Source organism: Scyliorhinus torazame, chromosome 3, assembly GCF_047496885.1.
Source record: "Scyliorhinus torazame isolate Kashiwa2021f chromosome 3, sScyTor2.1, whole genome shotgun sequence".
In the NCBI taxonomy this organism is placed as follows: Eukaryota; Metazoa; Chordata; class Chondrichthyes; order Carcharhiniformes; family Scyliorhinidae; genus Scyliorhinus; species Scyliorhinus torazame.
Window position 1 is genome coordinate 24,438,990 of NC_092709.1, and position 18,286 is coordinate 24,457,275.

Genomic DNA, 18,286 nt, shown 5'->3' on the forward strand with positions numbered 1-18,286 from the left:
CCCGGACCCTCCAGCATGCGACGCCCGCAGGATGCCCCTCGCACACCACGGGAGACGGAGAGACCCGGAGCAACAGGGAGACGACACCCCCGTCACGTGCGGGAGCGACCACCCAGCGATGAGGGGGGCAGCCACAGGCCCCCGTCACATCCGAGCCAGGACACCACTACCCAGGACACCACTATCCAGGACACCCCTACCCGGGACACCACTACCCAGGACACCCCGACCCGGGACAGCACTACCCGGGACAGCACTACCCGGGACAGCACTACCCAGGACACCCCTACCCGGGACACCACTACCCAGGACACCACTACCCAGGACACCACTACCCAGGACACCCCTGCCCGGGACAGCACTACCCAGGACACCCCTACCCGGGACAGCACTACCCAGGACACCCCTACCCGGGAAGACGGAATACCGGACAGTGACTCAGAGTGGATGGGGGGAGACGAACCCCCACCCCAAAGTGCCATGGAGTCAGAGTGGGACGAAGAGCACGACACAACGCCACTGCTGTCACCAACACCCTCCACCATCGCAGAAACACTCACCACGGTTGGGCACTTTAGTGATGAGGCGTCTGGTACACTCACTGGTGCGCACAACACAGCCGTCCCGGTACAGCAGGTGGAGGTAGGAGCAGCAGAGGGACCGGGCGGTCGGAGGGCAGCCCAGGCCAAGCGAACATCTGCCGCCCAGATGGATCCCGGGTTCCTGCAGTTACCACACCCACACATAGATCCGATGCAACCACCGACCCGGAGACGAGCGAAGAGGGTGACGGGCGGCTTGCGGCGGCTGCGGTCGCAGGTGGAGGATTCCACCCGCGTCCAGGAGCTGGGAGTGGTCCCGGTCATGCGTGCCACCCAGGCTGACACCGCACGGGTGGCGTCCGCGGTGGAGGCAATGGTTGCGGCGGTGTCAGACATGGGGAACGGTTTGCGAGGCCTGGGGCCTTCCGTGCAGGCGGCGTCTGTGGCCCAGGAAATGGCTGCCCTCTCACAGGAGGCCAAGAGCCAGTGCCAGCGCCAGATGGCAGAGGCGCTCAACGCCATAGCCCAGTCTCTGCAGGCCATGGCCCAGTCTCAGCAGGCCATGGCCCAGTCTCAGCAGGCCATCGCTGAGGGCATCGGCGCCAGTGGCCATGTGCGTGCCGGCGTCGCACTGTCACAGACAGGGTTGGCCAACACCCTGGGCTCCATGGCTGCAAACCTGCAGACCCCTGTCGATACCAGCACGGGCCTCCAGGACTGGCAGCGCCAGATGTCGGGGGGCGTCGGATGGCCAGTCCGTTCGCATCCCCCACCCATGTAGAGGCCTGGGGGCCATCGGGCACCCCGAGGGAGGAGGAGGTGGTGTGGTCTGTCCCGGCTCCCTCTGTGTGGGAGGTCCCGGTACACCGCGACACCTCGGACTCCCCCCCTTCCGTCCCAGGTGCATCGGGTGGGCAACGGGCAGGACAGGCTGGCAGCTCGCCATCCCAGTCGCCCGGGCCGCAGCCTGGCCCATCTAGGCCAGGACGCCCCAGGAAACGGCCGCCAAAGGGATCCAGTGTCAGAGGGCAGGAATCACAGGAGTCCACCTCCAGTTCTGCTGTACCGTCTGGGGAACCACGTAGACGTAGTCAAAGGGCCCGTAAGGCCAAACAATTAGACACTGAGTAAGTTGGCACGGGTGCAGGGCACAGATGAGTTTTAGGGGCTAGGGCACGTGCATGAACTCCTTTGGTTATTAAAGTCAATGTTACACCTACCGAAGCTGCCTTTGTGCTCTGTCCAAAGTGTGCGGGCGTGTCATGTACGTTGAGCGCAAGTGTGTGTGTGAGGGGTGGTCTTACCTCAGCCCCAGGTGAGTCTGCCCCCTTCCCCCTGGGCCGCCATCAACATCCCCCCGGGCAGAGGACGGGACCGTGCGCTGCAGTGTCACAGCCGCATGCAGGGATGGTCCGGGTGGATGGTGGTACTGTGGCCATGGGTCAGACATAGTCCAACGATGTAGAGCCAGGAGCTCATCGCAGGGCGGGTTGTCATCATCCTCCATGGCCTGCGATAGACACGCGTCCACCCGCAACTGTGTGAGCCCGGCCCGTTGTGCCGCCGGTGGATCGGCAATGGGGGGGGGGGTTGGTGTGCATGCGGGTGGGGTGGGTGGGGTTGGGGAGGGGGGTGAGGGTGCTGGGTGGGTGGATGGGTGTGGGGTGTGGGTGGTCGGCTGTTGCCATGATGTGCGGTCTGTGGCCATACTACCCGATTCCCACGCCCATCTAGTCAGTGAAGCGGGCGGCTATCAGTCTATCCCGTGCCCGCTGGGCCAGCCGATAACGGTGGACAGCCACCCGCCTGTGTCTACCCCGTCTGCCCTGACCATTGCCCCCATCCCCTCATCTGGGGAGGACTGTGCCTCTTCCTGCTGCTCCTCCACTCCGCCCTCCTCTGCCTGCGGCACATCGCCCCTCTGCTGGGCTACGTTGTGCAGGACGCAGCACACCACAATGATGCGGCCGACCCTATCTGACCGATACTGGAGGGCGCCCCCAGAGAGGTCCAGGCACCTGAAACGCATCTTCAGCACGCCAAAGCACCTCTCGATCACTCCCCTTGTCGCTACATGGGCATCATTGTAGCGGTTCTCCGCCTCATTGCGTGGCCTCCGTAAAGGCGTCATCAGCCACGATCGCAATGGGTAGCCCCTGTCGCCCAGCAACCAGCCCCTCAGCCGGGGATGGCGTCCCTCGTACATGCCGGGGATGGATGACCGCGACAACATGAATGAGTCGTGTACACTGCCTGGGTGACGGGCGCAGATGTGCAGGATCATCATGCGGTGGTCGCAGACCACCTGTACGTTCATCGAATAGGTCCCCTTCCTATTAGTGAACACGGCCCTGTTATCTGCAGGTGGCCGCACGGCGACGTGCATCCCATCGATCGCGCCCTGGACCATGGGGAACCCGGCCACGGCAGAGAAGCCCACGGCCCGGGCATCTTGGCTGGCCCGGTCCACGGGGAAGCGGATGTAGCGGTGCGCCACGGCATAAAGGGCATCTGTCACTGCCCGGATACACCGGTGCACCGATGTCTGCGAAATGCCGGACAGGTCCCCACTCGGTGCCTGGAATGACCCCGTTGCATAAAAGTTCAGGGCCACCGTAACCTTGACGGGCACGGGGAGAGGGTGTCCCCCGCCAGTGCCACGCGGTGACAGGTGTGCCAGCAGGTGGCAGATGTGTGCCACGGTTTCCCGCCTCATCCGGAGTCTCCTCCTGCATTCCCGGTCCGTGAGCTCCTGGTATGACTGCCGGGGCCGGTACACACGGGGCGCCCTCGGGTGCCTCCGTTGCCGTGGGGCCGCGACGTCCTCCTCGCCCTCCTCGTCCTGTCGGCCAGGTGTCCCTCCAGCCTGGGCGGCTGCCGCCTGCCCCTCTGCGGCAGCCTGCGCCGCCTCTCTGGCACGCTCCTCCTCCTCCTCGTCCTCCTCATCCAGGGCAACATAGACATGAGCGGCTGCCACCACGGCGGCCAACATCGCTGGATGATCTGAAAACATGACGGCCTGGTGGGGGGGAGGGGAACGACGACATGTCATCATTGCCCATATCCCCTCCTCCCACCAGCCAGGTGGCATGGACCGCATGGGTCCAACTGTTGGAGGCTGGCACCTGGCCAGGTGGACCAACTCATTTGCCCTCCCATCACCCTCCTCGGCACGGACCCCCTCCCCAACCTCCACCCCAGCACGGACCCCCCCCAACCCCCAACCTCCACCCCAGCACGGACCCCCTCCCCAACCTCCACCCCAGCACGGACCACCCCAACCCCCACCCCGGCACGGACCCCCTCCCCAACCTCCACCCCAGCACGGACCCCCTCCCCAACCTCCACCCCAGCACGGACCCCCCCAACCCCCAACCTCCACCCCGGCACGGACCCCCTCCCCAACCTCCACCCCAGCACGGACCCCTCCCCAACCTCCACCCCGGCACGGACCCCCTCCCCAACCTCCACCCCAGCACCTACCCCCTCCCCAACCTCCACCCCAGCACGGACTCCCCCCAACCCCCAACCTCCACCCCAGCACTGCCCCCCCTCAACCCCCAACCTCCACCCCAGGACGCACCCCCAACCCAACCTCCACCCCGGCACGGACCCCCTCCCCAACCTCCACCCCAGCACGGACCCCCCCCAACCCCCAACCTCCACCCCGGCACGGACCCCCTCCCCAACCCAGCACGGACCCCCTCCCCAACCTCCACCCCGGCACGGACCACCTCCCCAACCTCCACCCCAGCACGGACCCCCCCCAACCCCCAACCTCCACCCCAGCACGGACCCCCCCCAACCCCCAACCTCCACCCCGGCACGGACCCTCCCCAACCCCCAACCTCCACCCCAGCACGGACCCCCAACCCAACCTCCACCCCGGCACGGACTCCCTCCCCAACCTCCACCCCAGCACGGACCCCATCCCCAACCTCCACCCCAGCACGGACCCCCTCCCCAACCTCCACCCCAGCACGGACCCCCCCCAACCCCCAACCTCCACCCCGGCACGGACCCCCTCCCCAACCTCCACCCCAGCACGGACCCCCTCCCCAACCTCCACCCCGGCACGGACCCCCTCCCCAACCTCCACCCCAGCACGGACCCCTCCCAACCCCCAACCTCCACCCCGGCACGGACCCCCTCCCCAACCTCCACCCCAGCACGGACCCCCCTCCAACCCCCAACCTCCACCCCGGCACGGACCCCCTCCCGGCACTCCCCCGGAGCCCAGCCTACTCTAACCACCCCCCCCCCCCCCCCCCCCCCCCCGCCGCACACACACACACACAAGCCGAGACACACCTCTCCTCACGCAATCAGTCTGCGGCCACGCCATTTCCTGCCCAGAGCCAACCCCCCAGGCCGTTACTCACCTCCTCGTTGGTCGGCGTGAGCCTGGAGCACCGAGTCACGCCGATGAAAAGGAGGTTTGATTCACGTCGACGTGAACGGTCATCACGTCGACAGGACTTCGGCCCATCCGGGAGGGAGAATATCGGCAGGCCGAAAATCGGCTGCCTTGCGCAGACCCGTGACATTCTCCGCGGCAGCGGCGCCATTAACGCCCCGCCGACTTTTCTCCCTTCGGAGACTTCGGCGGGGGCGTGGGCGGGATTCACGGCGGCCAACGGCCATTCTCCGACCCGGCGGGGGGTCGGAGAATGACGCCCCTGATCCCTTATTGTCATTTGTTTATGTTAAAATGCGGTCTAATGTTTGGTGTTTGGTGGGAGGATGGGATCGTTGTTATTGATATGGGGATTGACATTATATTCGTTACTGATTATTGTTTATTCATGGTGGGTGCAAATTTGGGAGAAAATGTGATAAAGGAGGAGGATAAAACTATATTTTTTAGAAAAAGGATAGTTTCATGGTCACCAATACTCAGACTGGCTTTCAATTCCAGATTTCTTAACTGAATTTAAATTCCACCAGCTGCTGTGGTGGGAATTGTACGCATGTCTCCAGACCATTAGCCTGGGCCTATGTATTACTAGTCATGTGGCATTACCAATATACCACCATCTCTCTAATCCACAATTTATGGAAATATAATAGCTGCAACTAACGACAGAAAACAAAATGTATGTTTTCACACAGCATGGATACAACATAAAGCAGACAAATGACTTGGCATTTTATTGTAGCATAAATCAATTCCTGATCCTGCATGTTTAGTTTTAGATTTTATTTAGGGAAATACCAGTCAGGTTTGTTTAGTCACTATCCAAAGCATTGCAAATAATTCACATAAAATACCCCTCTGGCCCCTCCCTATCCCTGTACCTTCCTACAGCCCTCCAACGCTCTTGAGTTCTCTGCAGTTCTCCAATTCTGGCCTCTTGCACATTGCCAAATCTCATCGCTCCACCACTGGCTGCCTTGCCCACAAGCTCTGGAATGCTCCCCTTAAATCTCTCCACCCCTCATTCCTTCTTTAACACGCTCCTTATAACCTACTTCTCCTTATTACCTATTCTAGTATCTCCTACATGGCTGTGTGTAAATTTTATTTGATAATGCTCCTGTTAAGCACCTCTCTACACTTTACTCATGAAAGGCGCTATAGAAATGCAACTCGTTGTTGTGACATTGATCCCCTATCCCCATTATGAAAAATAATCATAAAACCCGGCTCATCATGTCCACAGTCGAGGTCGCTTTCTAAATCTTGAAGTCCTAATGGCTCAGTTGATAAAATATTAACACGTTTTAAATCCGTTTGTCACATAAAATTGATGACAGTGATTTCCTGCAACTCGATTTCCATTTTCTTTCTTCGCCAACCTCAGAAGAGTTGCACTGAATTAAACTTCTTTAATGATGAGGCAGCAGGTCACACCCAGGCAGCCAAGATGAATGGGACTTTTAAATTTACAATTTGCTCTGGAAAGTCGAATCCCTTATCAGCTAATTTAACGAACGTCCTGTTGAATAAGAACACATTTGTCTGATGTGGAAAGCTATTGATTCAATGCCTCAGCATCTCTCAGCTCCAGGACTGACCTATTCACACTAATCATTTATGTCTGTGCTGCAAATAGCACGGGAACAAAAACAACAAATGAATACATTTAGTTTAATTTATTAAAAATCCTTTGGCAGTTCCTTGCAATTTATTCCTCTGGTTGAGGATGCAGATTGTTGTACAAATATCAAAGTTAAACATCATTAACAGTAATTAAAAGATTTCACTTTACCTTCTGTACATGGGGGGAAAAATGTAAAGGATTGACTGGGTTGAAACGTTTCTTGCTGTGGGAATAAAGGAATAGTTTCATAGAGTTTCAAGTAGATATCCAGATTATTAATGATTACTCATCCATTTTTAAAATTAATAACTCTCAGGATATGGGGACAGCTGGATAGGCTGGCATTTAATGCCCAACCCTCGTTACCCATGCTTGGCTCAATGGAAGAGCTTGCAAGGCCACTTCAGAGTTCAGTGAAGAAGTAACCATGTTGGCACATGTGTTGTAACATCCTGGGTGTGTGTGCACGGTCAATTCCAGCCCCACTGTCCCCAGAACCCCAACACAAGTGAATTAACCGATAATTTGTAAAAGATCTCTGAGTTCTTTGGCCCTTGACTGCTCCAATGACTTGCCAGCACCAGATTTGTAAATTACACACAGCAACTCTTTATTTAGAACAGAAATAGAGTTAAAACATGCAATAATTATAACAGATTAACGGCCAGCTAATCTACTACTCCTCCCTTTTACCGTCCCACCCTCTACCCAAACACAAGACAAACACACAAGCAGAGGGAGGAGGAGGGGTAAAATGATAGGGATTAACATGAAAAGAGTGAGATGACTGTCCTTGTTTCTGGTTTTGAGGTTGTTACAGCAGGCTGCCCTCCCAGGACTCAGAGTGATTGGATCCACTAGTCGGATTGCAAATGAGGATCTTCTGGTAGTCGCATTCAGACATAACTCCCAGGCTGTAGGATTCCTTCTGGGGAGTCCCTTTAACTTTCATTAACCTGGGCCTACACTCGAAGGACCCGCCTCAGGCCTGTTTAATTCTTACTTGTTTTCAAACCCAGCAGAATGAGCAACAGCCTTTCTAAGATAAGATCAGAGTTCCCCACACAAGATTTTTAAAAAGGATTTTTAAGCAACTGACCGTGCTTGCAGCCAAAGGCTGGATTGGATTTCTTTGCAGTTCAATCTGGCTGTGGAAAGAGAAAGGTCTTTACTTTGGACCTTCAGAAATAAGCCATTAGATGAGAGAGAAATAAGAGCTTTGACCCTCCAGCATTTGGCCAAAACGAAAGTAAAATCTGGTTCCCCTAAGGAACATTCAAGAGACAGCAGAACCAATCACTGCCTCCGAAAATCCAGCCAAGCCAGTCAGTCCGGGTCATCACTGATGTCAGACCAAACAGCACATCCTGCTGGGGTTTCCTGATTTTAAATTAAAAGTAAGCTTTCCTTAAAGCCATTAAACAATCATGGACCAAAATTGCAATAGCAAAAAGATTAACGGAAATTAAAAGGAGGAAAGGGGCTAGACAGTGATTAAACAGGAGGATCATTACACATGATTGGAATCACAAATAGGCCAGATGGAATAAAATTTCTTCCCTACACAACCACCCGACAGCCTCATGGTCACTTTTACTGATATGAGCTTTGACATTTCCAGATTTTGTGCACTGAATTATAATTCTCAATGATGGAATTTAAACTCAAATTTTCTGGATTATGACGGTAGCCCGGTCCTCTAGGTGACTAGCCCAGCAACGCAGCCGTTACATTCTTGTACTTTCCATAACATAAAGCCCTCATGACAACTTGCTACCCTGTGCTATGGCATTTTTATTTGACATCTTGAGCAGGAGAGGTTACTGAAGGTTGCTCCATGGTGTTCCAGTCCATCACTTTCAAGTTGACAACTTGTGCACAATAGATTTTTGTGCCAAACATTCTCACGCCTTTCTCCCAGCTGAGATGGGGGACTCTTTGTAAGGAACCCCGGCTTTGACTTATTGCTTCTTTTATGAGGTGTGTGGAAGGGATCTTTCAGCCAGCCACAGCTGACAGATTTGTTGAGTTCTCTTTGGACATCTTCGAGCAGCTCCCGGACCATTGCTTCTTTGAGGAGGGTTGAAATCGGATCGTCTTTCAGATGGTCACAGAGTGACGTTGACAGCAACCATCGAGCAGTCTGTTGGTCAGATTGCTGTCTAAACTGAAGGGGGCTAGTGGGAAAGCGCCGATAGTGGACGGAAAGAGTAATTATATTTAAAATTAGGAAAAGAAAATCATGCTTGTGACAAACTGCGGTGCAGACAAAAAATTGTTAGCATAGGGAGCTTGCGCACCATCTTCCCCTGATGGTTGAACAGAGTTAGACCAGCGAGTACCTCAGCCTCACTGACTAGGCAGATCCATTTTGCCGTGTTAATTAATTATTGCAATTGGTCTCAATGACTGTGGGGCAGGGAGGATAAAACCAACCAGCCAGGGTTTTCACCTGAGAATGCTTTTCCAGTGACCCGTGTCGCAGGGATGCATGTATGTATAAGGCTGCATATGGTGAAGAACAGGATTTGATTCAGTTGTGATACGGCACATGACCAGGTATTAATGGTCAGGGCACACAGATGAATACTGGTCTCGCTGGCAAAGTACAGAAGAGAAATCGGAATCCCATAAAACGGTTACTCAGCAGAGAGGTGACATCTTCAGAAAAGGCGGGGGGAAAGCAGCATTGTTTCATGGGGCCGATTTAATGGCCCAGTGCGCCCGGCGAGGATCCGCGTGGGCAGGTTAGTTAGATTGCTGGAGAGGCCTGATTCAGGCACCGAACCGGGTGGTTTGCGATCGAACCGGTCTGCTCCCATTGGTGGAATCCCCGCCTAGAGACGGCGCAAAGCCGATTGAGGCCAAGTGAAGGCAATCTCATTAGTGAGGTGAAAGCCCGATCCAACAGCCTTCCGTGATCTAACCGGCTCCCTGGCGAGCAGTCACGCTGTTTCACACTCGATTTAATCTAGCGCAATGGCTGCTGAGGGGATCAGAGGAGATGAATAACCACCTTCAATTTCAGGCATGCAGCCCAGGGACAATGGGGCTACTGCCCCGGTGCTGGGGAGGGGTTAGTTGACCCTAGGGCTTGGTTATATGCTGACGGTCACTTTAACTCCCTTTGACTGTAAGTAACCTCTAGCTGCACAGCTGAAAGCTATTGCTGATAAGGAATTGGCATCGTTAGTTATGTGAGATCACCTCACAGCCTCAGCATGTGTTTGCTGCTTGCTCCTGCTGTTGGCTGCAAATGTCTGGAGGCTGCTGTTGCTGTTTCCTTCCTCTTTTGTAGTCGAAAAGGAGGACAATTTTCTCCCAATAAAACCGGGTCCTGGAACACTGGGCTCAGGGGGACATGGCATCATGGCTGCGAGGTGAGTGGAGTGTGTCCGAAGGAAACATTGTGCAGCTCCCCCCATGTCCATGAGGAGCTTTTGGGCGCGGTCCGGGCAAATTGGCTGGTGGGACGGCCCTTTCTGACGTGAAGCCCATGGGGGGGTCATTTCCGGCACTAAGTGCCATTAAATACAAACATAGACCCAGCCATCAGGAAGTCCTGCCCGCCACAGCACTTCAAACCTCTCCTGTTAAATCTCGCCCCAGCTAATGCTAAGTTGTCCCTTGAATGTCCAAAACGTTAGTTTGGGTTACTGGGATAGGGTGGGGGAGTGATGGGGTGATCTTTCAGAGGGTCGGTGCAAACTCAATGAGCCAAATGGCCTCCTTCTGCACTGCAGTGATTCCATAATTCTATGATTCTATAATCAATTCTTTCAACATGGGATGTTGTCCAGCCTACTGTCAACTTCCAATTAAAATCTTCGGCATTTTACCATGATGTTTAAATGTTCTCATCTCCAGTTTGTCTGGGATTCTGCGAAGTTGATCATCATGTAAGGTTAAAATGGTCCTTTGCCTTTGAGGAGGGCAGGAAAAGCTTTGCAGAATGTTTCCGTGGTGATCAGTGCAGAGGGTGCTCTTCAGCAGATTGTTTGGAAAGAATGGACAGATCGGCAAAGTGTTTGAATAGCTGCAAGGGATAGAATGTAGGGGCTGCAAAATTCTGTAAACAATAGTGCATATAATATTATTGATGGAGGAGGTAGTGGCATAGTGGTATTCTCACTGGACTAGTAATCCAGAGGCTGAGGGTAATGCTTTAGAGACCTGGGAACGAATTACACCAGGGCAGGTAGTGACATTTGAATTCAAGTGGGCAAAGAAGTCATGGCAGATGGAATATAATATGGAAAAGTGTGAGGTTATGCACTTTGGTAGGAAGAATAGAGGCATCGACTATTTTCTAAATGGAGGAATGCTTAGGAAATCAGAAGCACAAAGGGACTTAGGAGTCCTTGATCGCAATTCTCTGAAGATTAACTTGCAGGTTTAGTTAGCAGTTAGGAAGGCAAATGCAATGTTAGCGCCCTTGTCAAGAGGGCTAGAATACAAGAGCAGGGATGTACTGCTCTGGTCAAACCCCATTTGGAATGCCCTGAGCAGTTCTGGGTCCTGTATCGAAGGACGGATGTGCTGGTCTTGGAGAGGGGCTAGAGGAGGTTCACGAGAATGATCCCTGGAACAAAGAGTTTGTCGTATGAGGAACGGTTGAGGACTCTGGGTCTGTACTCGATGGTGTTTGGAAGAATGAGGAGGGGTCTTATTGAAACATACAGAATACTAAGGTATTCCACTAGTAGGACAAACTAGAACTCGAGGGCACAACCTCAGACTGAAGGCACAGAGATGAGGAGGAATTTATTTCGCCAGAGAGTGGGTGAATCTGTGGAACTCATTGCCGCAGAAGGCTGTGGAGGCCAAGTTGCTGTGTCTTTAAGAGAGTGATAGATAGGTTCATGATTAATAAGGGGATCGGGGTAAAGGGGAGAAGGCAGGAAAATGGGGATGAGAAACATATCAGCTATGATTGAATGGCGGAGCAGACTCGATGGGCCAAATGGCCTAATTCTGCTCCTATGTCTTATCGTCTTATGGTGACCCTCCCTCTGATCCCAGGAGCTCTGGTTCAAGTACCATCCCAGGAATTGATGGCCACAGAAGTTACAATCAGGGTGCGGCTAAGCGGGCTGATTATCAAGTATAAATCCTTCCGATGAGCCGGTGGCAGCTGGTAAGATTGGAAGGGTTTCCTGGTCAGCCAGAGCTGTGTGATAGCCTCTCCACATTAAAATACTCCATGCACAAACCCTTGCCAGGGACTCCTTGCTTCGAGGGGCTGCTATAGAGAGAGAGAGAATAATAAACAAATATCTGTAAATTCTCGCAAATTGATTTAAACCTGAAAAGCTACTGATTACAGCTGAAAGATTTCCTTGTAGACCAATTAATATTTATAGACTAAATGAGCCTGCTGTTCTCTCGTGTGTTGTGGCGCACTGGTCAATATAAATGTAAACTAATGAGCAGATGCTTACTTGGTATTTTGGGCATCCCAAACTGCAGTAGAGAACCACTTAATATAATTTGAGCCTGTCTGTTTAATTATTCACTGGGAAAAAAAACTTCATTCCTCACTCACTTAGAAAACAGAACATTTTAATATACAGAGAATGTAAGAGCCGAAACAATCTGGTGTTGAATAAACGCAGATTTACCATCAATGTGCTACGATGCTCGGTGGGGGAATTAAGAATTAATGACTGATGCAGGTAAACGCAGCGTCAACCATTCCCAACTCAGGTTAGTTGCGGAGGCAAGTTCCAAACTCCATCCTCGTACGTAACCCCACGTGCTCAGCCCCATTCCCAAGAAGCACCTCCACGTCACCAACGTTGACATTTTCCATTTCTCACAGGAGCCATCACCTGGTGTTTGAGCGGGGTTGCCAATTCTGCACTAATTAGTGCTGAACAAGGGCAGTTTGGTCCATAGGTCTTGCACCTCCTAGAATCGAGGTTATGCCGATGCAAATTATCATCCGGATAGCTGTTGCCGAGAGTCTGTATTGATTCCTGATGCAGTCAGGCATAACATATATTTTTCATTCCTGTGAGAAGATTATAATGGGTAGAATAGAACTGTTCTCGAGCAGACGTTAATAGAATTTGTGGGGGGTGGGGGGGGAGGGGGTGGAATGCCCCAAAGGCAGGAAGTGTTGGGTAGCCAATCGGGCCTGGCTATCCGCCATTTTAACAGCCCTGGGTATCCCTTGCCACCTCTAAGGAGAAGTAACCCTGAAACCTGTTCTGCCATTCATTTATGTCACAGTTGATGTTTACCTTAACACCATCTACCCAGCTGGGATCCATACCTCCTGGTACCCTTGACTAACAGAAATCTAACCATTTCAGCTTTGGAATTTCCAGGTGACCTTTTTTGGGGGGAAGAAAGTTCCAGATTTCCACGAGATTTTGTGTGAAGAAGCGCTTAATTTCTGGCATCGCGCCTCAGTGGAATTTGGCACTTGGATTTTCATGCACAGATGCACTGGTAACCAAAAGGGGTTGTGGTGGGTTGGGGGAGGGGGGGGGGATGGTTACAACCCCCATGGAGGACATGGGGTGTGGGCCCATCCGTTTCCCTGTGACCTCCACGGAATACAAACTTCCCCGGTAACGGGGAGAGACTTCGCCTTTAACGCTGTGTTGTCCTTTTCTTTGTTCTTTGTTCTAGATCACGCCCTTTGTGTTCAATTTAGTGAGATGATGTAGTTAATGGGAAGAGCGAAGGGCTGAAGCAGTCAGGTGTTGGGTTCTGAAGTTTCAGTTCAGGTTGTATCTGTCTGGGAACAGACTAGCTTCTTCTCTAGCTGGGGCTGTTTAGCACAGGGCTAAATTGTTGGCTTTGAAAGCAGACCGAGGCAGGCCAGCAGCACGGTTCAATTCCTGTAACAGCCTCCCCGAACAGGTGCCGGAATGTGGCGACTAGGGGCTTTTCACAGTAACTTCATTGAAGCCTACTTGTGACAATAAGCGATTTTCTTTCATTCATTTCATTCGTTTTCAAAGCATTTCAGTTGAAGATTTGACCGGGGACAGGACAGGAGCAATCTCCCAGGCTAGCAGTTTAAACAGTCGTTTGAGACAGGCAAGCATCTGCAAGCTGGGTCCTGAAGGAAATTGCTTTCTGAAAATGGGGTATCCAAGACATCTCTTTACAGCAAGTATTCGTGGGTTGGCTAACTGTATTTAAAAGGGGATTGTGACCTAAGATGGGTGTTGTTTGGGTGGAGATAAAGATAGCAGTTAAGAGTTACTGTTTCATTATATTGTTAAGCATTGTTTAATGGGTAATTGTAAGCCATTTGTGATGCTAAAACTAGTAATACTGTGTTGGGAATAAAGTTTGTTTTAATATACCATATATGTTTGTGGAATCACTCCTTGAGCAAAGTGTCACTCCCTCACAGTCTGACAAATGAAATAAAACATTGGGGGTTTCTGTCCGGTATCCAAGCACCTGTTGGGAACTGGTATGGGATCGTAATAGCAGGTCAATGAACTTTACAGGTCCTAAGTACAACCCTGATTGTTGATGCACTCATTAGAAAACCTAAATGTAGCGATCCATGTGGAAAATGTTATCTTTTGCATGCCCAACTTTTCATCAATTCTGCAAGGCTTGTGGCAGAAAGTGCCATTGGCAGCGGCGGCAGCGGACTAGAGCAAAGGTTGATGCAGCTACAAAGAGCCATGCACTGATGCAAACAGATTGTACACTATGGGTACCTTGAAGTAATAAGAATATTTGCCCAGTATCCCATCAGAAACATGTACATGTGGGGTTGACAGACCAGAAAATGACAATGATGTGCATATTTTTCTCATCTGTTTCACACCATTAATCTCATTGAAAATATAAATACCATCACACCATCCAAAGTGTTCGCCAAGATTCAAATTATCCATCCTAAGAATATTGATAACTACTCATTGTTGACCAAAATCGACATAGGGACTGACGCCAACATTCTAGCCCTATGAATTATAAAAGACATATATCCACAAACACGGAAAGCCATGGCGAAACCTACTGCTGTGAAACTCTCAGGCTGCAATTGTTTACTAATTCCATGTGAGGGTTCCATGCTCCTGGAGTACAAGTACAATCAATTCTCCTGGGTATCTCAGACGTTCTACATCGTGGAGACTGAAGGCACGTCGATTGCAGATCTATCAGCATGCTGTGACCTTACGTTAGTGACAACCCATGGAACTAATCAGACATCATACAGCAGATCAAGCTGAGAAGCTACTCCTAACACCTCGGTTCATGGTCGAACACTGAAATGTCCAAAATATTTTGACAACGTGGTGGGCAGCACAGTAGCATTGTGGTTAGCACAATTGCTTCACAGCTCCAGGGTCCCAGGTTTGATTCCCAGCTTGGTTCACTGTCTGTGCGGAGTCTGCATGTTCCCCCCATGTGTGCGTGGGTTTCCTCCGGGTGCTCCAGTTTCCTCCCACAGTCCAAAGATGTGCAGGTTAGGTGGATTGGCCATGCTAAATTGCCCTTAGTGTCCAAAATTGCCCTTAGTGTTGGGTGGGGTTACTGGGTTATGGGGATCGGATAGAGGTGTGGGCTTGGGTAGGGTGCTCTTTCCAAGAGCCGGTGCAGACTCGATGGGCCGAATGGCCTCCTTCTGCACTGTAAATTCTATGATTCTCTATGAACATCAGAACCTCTGTTCCAGTGCCTACGACAAGACTAATTAATCGCTGCGTGCTTCTCCCATTGTGGAAGTCGATGCTATTGAAAAAGTGGATTACCCACATCAGCTTCAGCCTGCTAACCTCTTTGAAGGAAAACACCATTAGATGTTTGAGTCTGGACTCAGGTGAAACAATAATCCTTATTTTGTCTGTGATCTTTGCCCTGTACCTATTTCTTTCCCTTATCCCTCTCTTATTGAAAGCAAAACGTGTGCATGAGGATGGTGGGGTGGGGGTGGGCGGTTGGTAGGGGAAGAGAGAGAGAGCGAGAATGGGGGGGGGGTTGTGGACCCTCTTCCCACATTTTGAGTGTGTGCAAAATAAACTGTTTCATTTTACCCCATATCAAATTTGCTATGGGGTGATCAATAGTGGATTGGATCATTCCAAACCCGAAGGGTTGGGGAAAATATGCCACCACTTATAAAAGTGGAAATCAAAAATGAAAGCAACAACTTTCTGTTCACAGATGGGTGGCGAGATGAATAATCAGGGCTGTTTTAAATTAAACCCCTTTCATGCCCATAACAATTGTTATACTTCTTTGGATGGGGAGGGGGTGGGGGGGTAAAGTATCTTGAAAAAGAAAGGGGGATGTTGGGATGTTGTAACATGCCTTTAAGAGATAGAAGCATGACATCACTAGAAGAAAAAGCATGTCACGTGATCCAGTTTTAGTTTAGCTTTTGATTCCAGCAGAGCACACACGCCCTGTTCTGCAACCTGATTCTTCAAGCTTTCTGTTCCTGTATATCTGTTCACATGTGTTTAAGATTGATAAATGAACCCACACCATGTTTACTCAATCCCTCATAAGTGAGTGGTGCTCTTTAATCATTATAAAAACACAGCACACCTCGACTGAGCAATCTGAATTGGCTTCTCCACTCCTCATCGCCAATATTCCTGACTATTTCTTTCTGTGCCTCAACCACTGTCATTACCCTTCCCTATTTCAGCTCCATTTGCTTTACCACCTCTCTGGAAAAGAAATCCTCCTTCCAAGTCAGGTAAAAATCAAGTATTTTAAGGCCATTTCCCCGATGGCTTGTTTACTTTGACCTTTCTGCTTTGTCTCCCATTTCTGGTGTTCTTCACCCCTCCCCTGCAGAAAAATAATTAATTTAAACAACACCGAAATATCTCTCTTTAGAACATTAAATAAACATAACCACAACACAATTCAGCATGGAAAATGTTAATACTGTTTAGCCCAGATGCCACTTTCTTTCCTGTGCACATTTATTGCTGCGAGATGAACACAGATGGATTTATAAAAGCTGAAGCAAGTCTGGAACAAAGCCAGTTGGAATCTGAACCACACAGGATTTGAGGTAATTAAAGTCAAAGACTCTTGCATTTATGGGATATCTCTGAACACATATGAATGTGAGCTTAACGTGGCACTGGGGATATCAGGAGGTAACAATAGTTTCCCTGGGAATCATTCCTTAATGCATTGCTCTCTGAAGTGAGAGAAGCAAAGCTTTCAATGCATTTTGCCAATCACAGTTCAGCTGTGACAAGCACTGCCCTTGGCAACAGTGGCCTAGCAGTTTCAATAAAATGGATACATTCCACTTCACAGTTCCTGAGTGCATCCCAGTGTGAGTACATCTAGGAATGGCTGACATTTCACAGGGGTTATCGACCCCCGTTGGAAAATTGAAAACAAAATGAAACCAAGATTTTGGAACTTTAATAGATCACAATGCGGTCTGACATAGAGAATGCTAACCACCTTTTGCTGGTTGTAACCCTCACCTACCTGAATACCGCAAATGCTGAATGTGTGATCCGCAGTGAAGCTAACTGAACCTTGCCCTTGCGTTAGACTTCGACCTTGATAAAATGCTGGTTGGAATACGTTCTTGGGACGGATTCTCCATTGGATGACGCCAAAATTGTGAAACGCGATTGGGCAAAGAATAGGTTCTGACGGCAAAATGGCAGTGGGTGCCGATTTGCCAAATTGCAATTCTCTGTCACCTCAACAGCGGCATCAATGTGATCTGGAATGCACATGCAGTCGACACCGTTTATATGTCATTAGCGGGCCTGACCTGGTATTCTCCAGATCCTCGAAGATGCTTGCCTCCGATGGGTCGTGTTCCCGACAATACGGTTCACTTATGCTTTCAAAAATCGTGAAACTGGCATTGCGTCTGTTGAGGGAGAGAGAGGGAGTATGGAGAGTGTGCAACATCACCATAGTTTTCTGGCAATTGTGCCGCTGACCGGGGGGCTTCTGCCAAGGCTGCGGAGAGTAGCGGGGTGGGGGAGGCGGGGGGGCAGGAGGTGGGCTGTGGGGTTGGTGTGGATGGGCACAGAACACCATGCAGCTGCGCACGCTGCTAACAGCCCACTGTGAACCTAGGGTGGTATGGGTGTCCCATAGGTCCCCTAGGGGCCCTCTGGCCCCAGCCGACCCATCAGCTGTATGTGCGTCCTCCAGCACACCCAGTGCCATCTTGTTGGCTGGGATGAGTGTGTGTGGGGATTGGAATGTGTATGTGCGGCTGCAACTTGTCAGCCTCCCGAGTGTCAATTACGCACCCGGCGAATCCTGCACCGTTTTCCATTGGAATCGATTGTGTTCCACATGGAGCCGGTGCTGCCCCTCCACAGTCGCTGAAGCGGTCCAGGTTCGGCCGCAGTTTTGCTGTCACGAAAGTCATCGAATTCTGCCCCGGCGTCAACATTTAGTCTCAAAAATGGAGAATCCCGCCCCTTAAATATTTGCTGTAGAGGTTGGAGGGGCGGGGGGGTTGGCGTGGTGGGGAAAAGTGTGAGTGGAGGAGGCAGCAGAGAGGCATAAATCCTTTACCTAACATAAGAGGCCTTCGGAATCTTTGCAAGAGCTGGTAGAAACTTGAGGTATCGATGTGGAACTATTGTTCGGGGGATACATTGTTATGTACAAGCTGCCTTGAGCAGGAATAGAGGAACCTTAATTATTCACCATGAGAAGCTTTGTATCCTCAATCGTAGACCTTCAGCATTATCTCTCCCAGCAACCATC

General features: G+C 51.2%; 1 long non-coding RNA gene across 1 annotated transcript in view; it reads left to right on the forward strand.

Annotated features, from left to right (window-relative positions):
- LOC140408347 (uncharacterized) overlaps positions 1 to 13,593 on the forward strand; it is a 64,855-nt gene extending 51,262 nt beyond the window's left edge. The window contains exon 3 of the long non-coding RNA XR_011940089.1: positions 13,561 to 13,593. This is a non-coding gene — a long non-coding RNA (uncharacterized lncRNA). The remainder of the gene's footprint in view (positions 1 to 13,560) is intronic.
- Positions 13,594 to 18,286: the final 4,693 nt, after the last annotated feature.